At 39.3% G+C, this 9607-nt stretch overlaps 1 long non-coding RNA gene across 1 annotated transcript; it reads left to right on the top strand.

Moving 5' to 3' along the window:
- The first annotated feature begins 4756 nt into the window (after positions 1-4756).
- Positions 4757-7447, top strand: LOC122991931. The gene is made up of 3 exons (XR_006405940.1): positions 4757-4768; positions 5858-5859; positions 6814-7447. It is a non-coding gene; the product is annotated as an uncharacterized LOC122991931 (long non-coding RNA).
- Positions 7448-9607: the final 2160 nt, after the last annotated feature.

Here is a 9607-nt window from a genome sequence, read left to right as displayed (position 1 = left end):
CTGGAAGAAAGTTGTGTATTCCTGAACCACTTATTCAGGTGATATTTTAAAATGACACAAGTTAAAGCTACTGAACAGTATATTCAATTAGTCAATAACAGGCAAACATATAAAATTGATCTGTACTAACTAATGCAGGCTGTAAGAGGACAACCGCTTGTTCTTTAATACTCCTACAAGGCTAATCTGGACATAGTTAAAGTAAACTGGCAACTCTGTGTATTTTCACTTTTAATCAGTTGGTAAGTGCACAAAAAATATTTTTGAACTATAATCGCTTTGGAAATCAAAAATTACAGGCATTACTTTTGAAGATGCTGTAAATTTCAACTGAATTCACACTGGAAACCTCACTTGATGTTGTAAAGTGCAGCCTCACAGAGCTGCTTAACTGTAGACTCTAACCCAGCCTTTCTTGTTGAATTAATGATCTTTTTTATAATTTAATATTAGTTTTCATGTCAGTATTACATTCATGTCGATGTTTCTATCTCATCTCCTGCATTGCGCTTACATAAAGAGGATTTTTTTTCTTTTTTTTTGTCAGAAGCTGAATTGTGTTCTTTGCTTTTCACCACATGCACACACAACCATGTATAGCTCAAGCATGTTTCATTGAAATGACCTCCCCATGACTGTAATAGGAGAAGTAAGATCAGTGGATGCAACATCCTGACAGTCTGAAAATTGAAAAGAAAGATTTGTACTTATTAAGATTGTACAAATCAAAGACACAGTAAATCTTCACTTAGTGGAAAATGACAGTGAAGAAATCTTCAAACAAATACAGTAATAATGTTTATACAGATTATTGCTTTGCTTCCTCTTTTTCTCTAGATTCCTTCTTTGTGTCTGAGTCTCTCAGAGCTTTGCAGAGCGTGTTGTATACTGTGACTTCCTGTCCAACTAAACCACAGAGCTTGTTTGAGAAGAACTAGTCCTGTGTGAATTACTGCTAAGTACGTGACAATACATGTATGTTGGAAGTATGATGTGCATGCATTGTCACGTATTCAGTTTTCAGAGTGAGGCGCCACAGTTTCTCTCCACCAACCACAAAACGAACATACAGTTCTGAAAGTCCATGTCTACAATATAATGGAAGGCTAACTTGTGTTGTTTACATTTTCTTCTATTGTTTTGGTCTGTTTTGTCTTGTTTTTTGAAGTTCTTTATTTTAGGAACTTCATATTGAAAAAGGTACAAATGTGGAGGGTACCCACTTGATTTTGTCTAACTCAGGCTATCGAACCTTCATTCTAGCCTAAGTTGAATTCAACAATATACTTTTTCACAAAACGGGGACTGAGTATTTGATTCATATCACTTACATTTAAGTCTGACAGTATTTCAGGGCAAGTATGAACAGGAGGAACAATTACAGAGACCAATAACTATTTCAATGTACATATGGGTGAGTTTTCTGTTAAGAATTATTTGATGTGATGAAATTGCACCATTTTAAGTACAAGTTTTGAGTTGCCACAAAATGAAATGTGACAATGGGAAAAAACAAGGGTAATCTCCAAAATTGGTATTATGAGGTTGTCACTCGACAGCAACAATAAGAGTCATTGCTATAAAATCCATAACAGTTAAGGTCTAATCTTCACTTTGAGCAGCTACAACCTTTAAACACTGCTTTCATTTTAACACAGCAATAATTTCACACAACTATTATTTAAAAGAACTTTTGACATTTAGATTAACTGTATCAGTCCTTTCTCCATGGTTTAAAGTTTATTATTAACAAATGCAGTGAAATATTGAATTAAGGTATATGTTTTATTGTTTCATTTACATACTGTAGGTAAGCAAAATAGTATTTCTTCCACCACTGTTGAAGTATGAAGTTATATTAAATAAGTATTTCTTACTCTTATCTTTAAGTTTCACTTTTGACATTGCATGTCATGTATTTTAAATTTTGCAATATTGGACATTGCATGTAAGAGATATCTATCACTTTGAATTGACTTTTCTGTCAATTCAAAATGACCTGGACAAACTCTCCACCTTGCAAGACTGCCGAACAGCTATCAAGGACTGTATGTCAGATAATTTTCTCCAACTTAACCCTAACAAAACAGAAGTCCTTATTATAGGCCCTGAGAGCATTTCTGAAGAAGTGCAGCAATGTATTGGTCCATTAGCAGTAAATGTTAAGTAAGCCTCAAAAAATGTAGGAAACGTAGTCTTCTTTGACTGACACATGAACTTTGAGTGTCACATAAAGAAAGTGGTCCAATCCTGTTTCTCCCATCTAAGAAACATTGCAAAAATCAAAGCTATATTATCCTTTCAAGATCTGGAAGATCTGGAAAAAATAATTCATGGTTTTGTGTCCTCCTGTCTTGATTATTGCATTTCACTGTTCACAACCCTGAGTCACTCTTCTGTGTCGGCTCTAGTTGGTCCAAAATGCGGCCGCCAGACTGTTAACTAATACACAGCGTAGGGCACACATCACACCAGTGTTGGCCAACCTAGATTGATTACCAATAGAATGTAGAATTGATTTTATTTATCTATTTATTTATTTTTATTTATTAGTTTATTTGTCAGGGACAGTGCAAAAAAACATTGTAACAGGTTAAAATAACATGAAACAGATGTATTGCATATAAGATTTCTAGCCAAGGCTAATTTGCTACCCTTGTCCCTGGTTAGGCTTTTCTACTTAGTCATAACATGTCACTACCAGAAATACATCAATTAAATAAAGCTCATAATAAATTGTGACATTCTCAATAAGAACAGTATTTACATCACAAAACAATCAATTTACATGTGTTGCATATGTGTGCACATGTGTATGTTCCCTAATTCATGGCAATGATGTATTTATGTGCATAATATTTATAGGTGTATGTGTCCGTGTACATACATGCATAATCTGTATCAGTGCATGTATGTTTATCTGTATGTATCTGTTCGTCCATCTATGTGTACATGCACATGGACATGATCATAGATCAATGATTGCCGATTTGGTTTTGTTTCAGCCTGTGTTTCACCTTTTCATTAAATGTTTTCAGATCAGTTTGTATTTTTATTTCTGTTGGTAGGGCATTCCAAAGATGTATCCCTTTTACTGAAAAAGATGACTGACCGAAAGTAGTTTTGCACTGTGCCACCCTGCAGTAGCCATTTGTTGATCCCCTCGTGGTTATTCTATTGTTGTTTGTTTTTGTTACATATGGACGAAATACAGCTGGGGCGAGATTATTCAAACATTTAAAAGTCAGTTTGATAAAAGAAAACTTGATAAAGCTGTCATAACTAAACAACTTGTACTTTGTCAGAATTATACAGTGATGCCATGTCATTTGTTTTTGATCCATTATCTTCAGTACTTGTTTGTATAATGATTTAACAGGTTTAACAGTTGACTGTGAAGCCTGACTCCACACAGTAACACAATAAGATAAATGTGAAAATATCATGGCATGCATTAACAGTTGAGCTGCCTTAAGGGGTATGTAATGTCTTATCATTCTAAAACAGCTCAGATTTGTCTTTACTGTCTTGCATAGCTTTTTAACATGTTTGGGAATCCAAAATAACACCTAAAAATTTAAAGTCACTGACTTCCTTTCTTTCCTCTTGATCTATTTTGATTATAAACTTGTCTTTAGCTTTCCCTCTCATGGAGGAACACATTGACACAGTCTTTTTAAGATTCAGCGTTAGATGATTGTCTTTGAGCCACTGGGATATACCCTCCATTTCATTTGTTAATATCTCTGTTGCAACAGAAGGGGTTTTAGCTGATACATAAATGATTGTGTCATCAGCATACATTTGACAACCAGCTCTTTTACAGTTTGTTGGCAAATCATTTATGTGTAAGGCCCCAAGATCGAGCCTTGTGGAATACCCATTCTGGATCGGTGGGGGATTGATAGTTTTGTTCAGAAATATGTCATGGTTCACAGTGTCAAAAGCCTTTTTGAGGTCTAAAAACATTGCTCCCACTACATTAGCCTTGTCTAATGAGCTCTTGATGTTTTCAGTGAGGTAGCAGTTGGCCATTTCAGTTGAGTACCCTGACCTAAATCTGAACTGTTTAGGATAAATAAGTTCATTACTTTCATGGTGGTCAACCAGTTGTTCAGCAATAACTTTTTCCAAGACTTTTGAGAAAACAGGTAAAATTGAAATTGGTCTATAATTTCCTACTTGGTCTGGTGCTCCAGCCTTAAAGGTCCAGTGTGTAATATGTGTGGTATTTAGCGGCCTCTAACCATGAGGTTCTAGATTGAAGCACTCCACCGCTCACCCCTCCCCTCCCTAAGACTTTGGAGAGGTTCCAGAAGCTACGGTGGCCTTCAAGGACAAGAAGCTATTTGCTGAAGATGTCATCGTCCACGACAGCTCTGAGCATTTCTAACAAGTCAAGCGATGAGGTGAATATGTATTTAGTTATTTAGCCTATAATACTATAGGTTATAGCTCACAAGTAAGATAGCAATTATGAGTGTTTTATTGTTGTAGTAATACAAGCTAAAATTAGCAATGTCATGCTAAACAAAACTTAGGTTATTTTATTCTAACGTTAGGCATTATTGATAGCGAGATAGCGTTGGCAGGACAACGTTACATCTATTATTCGTTTACAGAGTCAAGTACTGGAGGTTAGAGGGAGAGAGAGAGGGCGAGTTAGCGGTGCTGCTGCAGGCAGGGCCAGGCGAGGGAGGAGAGCAAACACCGGCACCGCAGAAGCAGGGGAAGAGGCTGGAAACCCGAAGGGACCGAAGCGACTGAGGTTTGTGACGTTATTTATACAATTATTTTATTATATTCCTACCCGTTCTGCACGATATTAAAAATGCCAATACAACACAAAGTGGTATTTACATAGCAGCTCTGTGCTTTGCATTACTGTAGTCTGTATAGTTTGATGTGTTATCAGTGTAATGTGAGTCAGTAGCCCCTTTTACACAGCCTGTTGTTGGGACAGGCAGTAGTGCGTTTGGTTATTAGCAATAATTCATAATTATCATAGATAATTATGTGAATTATGACGTTATCTGACCATCAGATGTGCAAAAGACGTCGGTGCATGTATGTGTGTGTGTGCACGCGTGTATGTGTTAGTCAGATGAGAGAGGGAGGAAGGAAAGAAAGCAATCGTGAGAGGAAGAGAAGCGGTTCCTTTGTCCACAGACAGCGTGTGGACGGACGGCAGTCTGTGACGCACGTTGTCTGGTTTCTGATCGACAAAGCAACTTACTTTCTCACCCACGATGGCACAAACACAGCAGTAGTCCCGAGCGGGACAAACACAAAACAGTCTAGCGTGGTGAACACAACTAAACAGGCAGCAAACTTAAAATACTCCTCAGAGTAAAGCAGGAAAAATGGACTCGACGGTCCGTCAACAACACAACAAAACAATAGCAATAAAGCTAAAAGCTAAATGCTATACAACAGCAACTGATGCTGATAGGAACACACAATTAACACTGCCTCTGCCCAGACTTATGCCTCTTACTTGGTCGCTTCAGAAAGCGAGCAGGGTGTGTGTGTAGTCCATCTTTATGTCCGACTTTGTCCTGGGCTCGGATGCAGACGGTGGCCATTCTCGCGCGGTTGGTGAAAAGCACGGCAGCTGGCTCTCAGCGGCATGGCGGAGAGAACAGCAGAGTCGACTCAGTGAAGAAGAGCGGAGCATTTCTTCCTTCTTGAGGGAATTTGAGGACGCTGGTTGCAGCAGCGGTCTCTCTCGGATCCGAGAATGTGTTCGGGGGAACACGGGCGAAGTCTCGTCTCATCCGGCGAGGGGAGTCTTTGATGAGGGGAAGACACGTGCGTGGGGTACCCCCTTTCGTCAAGCTGACTCACAGAGGAACAGAAGTTACCCCTAGCTCAGTGACATGGGAAAGGCGTGTGCTTCAGGGCACGTTCAGTTTTTAAAGGGGTGGTGATGTCATGGCTGCGTCATCAGGACGCTCTGCTGTGCAGGAGCGTCTCCGCCAATGAGACTGTATGTTAACTGCTCCCTGCTGAGGTGTGAAAATCACAAAGCATCCTTGGAAATGGAGTTTGCATTGGACTCCCATTGTCTGTAAGCAGCATTTTGGCACTATTCCTTTGTCTCGGGGGAAACAAAGGAACAAGCACCTCGTGGTCAGGCCTCACAGGTTACATGTAGGCCTTCTCTGTGTGACCTCATGGTTTGAGGCCCAACACTGTTCAAGGCGGGAATACTGCGCCTGTAATCCGCCTCGCTGTTCTGTGTAGCCTGTATTCAGACCAAATCAGGCGGCGCAGCGCACAGCTGCAGGGCTGAGGAGGTGTGTGGGTGTGTTTGTGCTTTAGAAGCTAACCGCTGTGAAACAATCAGAAAATAACATTTATTGATCTGATTCACTGGCTTCTTCACTACCAGAGATCACCCTCTAGTTCACTTGACCACAGCTGCTTGCTCTCTCTCTTTCTCTCGTCTTTTTAAAATGAGTCAGGAAGCCGACAGAAAAGTCTAACTTTACTTTTAACGTTATCAAATGAAGAGAAATGTCCTCCCCTTGGATCCTCTTTACAGCTATGATGCGGATTCTCTGTATAAAAGAGGCTACTGAAAACATCAGCAACACTACTGAATGATTATATAAATACAATATAGGAACAGTATCGATCAGCAATATTTGGACTTTTTTTAAAAATCATGTTATTGTTGTAGACATGTTTGGGAACACTGGACAGCCTACAATCCATATTCTGCACTACCATTACCATATTTCCAACATATCATGAAACTTATAACCTATAAAGCCTTATTTGTGTTGTTCCTGTGTTTAATTTTTTCAGACTTCTTGAAGAGATGACCTTGGAGGAGCACAGGCAGCTCACTAGTGAACTGCTTCAGAGGCAGCCAGGGTTAATTTTTGATGCCTTGATGATGCATCAGTGCAGGCATGGTGTCCCACCGTTTGCTGGAGTGCCAGGGGTACCATAGTGTACTTGTAGTAACTGTACAGACATGCCTACGGACCAGGAGAGGAAATGCTGTGGCCAGTACCCTGCAGATTGTGTAATAATAATACCGCACTTCTCCCAGTACTGCCTTGAAAATGCTTTTTATGCATTCACAGGCGGTACTGGGAGGACATTATGGTATTTGGCCAAACCAGGAAGCCTGGGGATGACAACCGGGAGTACTGTTATGCTGCCTATAGACATTTCATCTATTGACAGCATGGCTCTTTAGGCCAGGGACACCGACTTGTCATCCCCAGTTGCTGTGTTTGGAGGATCAGGGACAAGTTCCCTGGTCCTCCAAAGACATCACACTGGTTTCACACCTGGCCTCTGAGTTTCCCTCCAGGTCCTCTGGAACGTCCACACAGTATCTCAGGTACTCACACACCTGCCTGTTCATCATCAAATCATCTCATATTTATTTGTTACATTTCTGATATTTTATTTATTTTATACTTGTTCTATACATTTCTATATTTTCTGGATAATTATTAAACTTTTTGTTTCTATATTCACATTTGTTCAACTTAAATGTGCAAGTTTACCAAATAAAAGATATTCATCAGATGCACTGTGATAATTGCGATGATAAATATATTAATATATACTTATACAATGACAGTATTTCCCTGCAGTGTCAGTATATTGTCATTACCACTTCCGACATTAATTTATATTGTCATTATTTATATTTATAAAGCAGTAGTGAAGTTGGAATACCACTGATCCTCAGAACAGGGCACTGTAGTACATGTTATGGATTAATTTTCATTGCCGCTTCAGGTTATGTAAACTGTAATTCACTAGTTCGAACCACAAAATAAATAATGACATTTGTAATAAAAATATCTTTTATTTAACAGAAACATTTTTGGACATCCTTTTCAATCTGATGGATAACATAAACATGCAGCTTTTACTATTCAAACATTTTGACAGCTTATTCTGGGTTCTTCAGAGTTGATTCTGATAAAGACAGAATAATCTATCAAATCATTAGTCTGTTTGAACACTAAAAGCAGTGTGATTAAACTTATCCAATCACCTTCCAGCAGTCAAATTGCTGCACATATAATAGCTGACAAGGTTCAGACCAAAACCACACCAGAGGTATTCAATTTATTGCTCTGGATGAAGATGCTCTCATGGCAGGAACAACACTCATGATTCACTGGCACTGCTGTTCCTCATCTGCTCTAGGTGTGTAGAGCAGCAGCTGCAGGGAAAACTGCGGTTGTAAATGTGAAAATAGTGCTATTTAACCAAGAGTAGGACTTACAAGGTAAGTTAATATGCTACATGGGCAAACAAATGTGTATCACTTACCTAGACCTCTCCTGACTTGGTCTGCAATACTTCTGATATGGCGGGTGTGAATGTCACAGACATAGTGAATATGCCAACCAATAGTGCCTGAGAAAAATAAAACAGCACAAATGAATGAACTTACTATTATAAATCATCTATCTATCTATCTATCTATCTGATGTGCTCACTAGAAACTGTTCAACCTTATTCCATACAGATTTTCATCCCAATAACAGACTAGATCTGATTATTTCATTGATTAACACACTTTCAGCCAGAGACAAGTAGCTATTCAGTGAAATCAACTTTTGTTGTCTTTGGTTGTAATGAAAACCAACATACTCCCAGCCATCAATGGCACATGGTGAAATACCCCTGACCTATTACACAGTCACTTTAGGATGAAGATAAAGGCAATACCATGCATACATGATGCTACAGGTACTCTTTCATAGCTGGAGAAACAACAGCAACATCAAGAAAATAAGTTCTTTATGACACAGTCACAAACCCTTGTAATACATTATGTTTGTCACACCCTGCCTGGACTTTGTGTGTTTTTTGGTCTTTTTATGTTCTTGTGTTCTTTGGGGTCTCTTGGTTTGCACTTCTGTTTAGTCCTTCTGGTCATATGCCTTTTCTTATATTTGGGTAGTGGGTTTGGACTGCCTTTTATTGTTTAGCCTGGTGTGTTGTTTACTTAAGTTAAGGTTCATGGTGGTTCTTGGACAGGTTGGTGTGGGTTGTATTTAGAGTATTGTGTTTTCTGGGTTTTGGTTTTGTTCCCTTGTGTGTTCATGTACTCCTTCTCACCTGCCCTGCATCACCCTTGTTAGCCCAGCTCTGCTCTGTGTCTTCCCCACACCTGCCCTGTATCAGTCTCGTCAGCCCTGCCTTGCTTCCTGTGTTTCCCCCAGTCAATCACTCCCAGCCTGCCCTTGTGTCTCGTCACCTGTTCCCCATTCCCTGATTAGTTTAGTCTGTATTTAAGGTCTGGTTTTGAGTTGAGTCTTTGTTGGATCATTCGTTTTGTTTCGTCTGCTAGTTCTGTTCAGCTCTGTTTGCCTGTTCTTGACCATCCACGATTAAAGGAGATTTTCATCAAATCTGCATTCCGGCCTCTGCGTTTGGATCCACTCCTGCTTCCCCACCTGACAATGTTACGTCCTAAGATGCTGGGAGCCTTGGCTGGCCTGGATAAACACACCAAAATAAATAACAGAAAAATTCTACTTCTGACTGATAAATGTAAAATTAAAACTCTGGTAGCAATTACATGTTTTTCAACATTGAAACGGGGAAAACGTTACTTGTG

The sequence above is a fragment of the Thunnus albacares genome, chromosome 11 (assembly GCF_914725855.1).
Source record: "Thunnus albacares chromosome 11, fThuAlb1.1, whole genome shotgun sequence".
In the NCBI taxonomy this organism is placed as follows: Eukaryota; Metazoa; Chordata; class Actinopteri; order Scombriformes; family Scombridae; genus Thunnus; species Thunnus albacares.
This window is presented reverse-complemented; position numbering and strand designations above follow the sequence as displayed.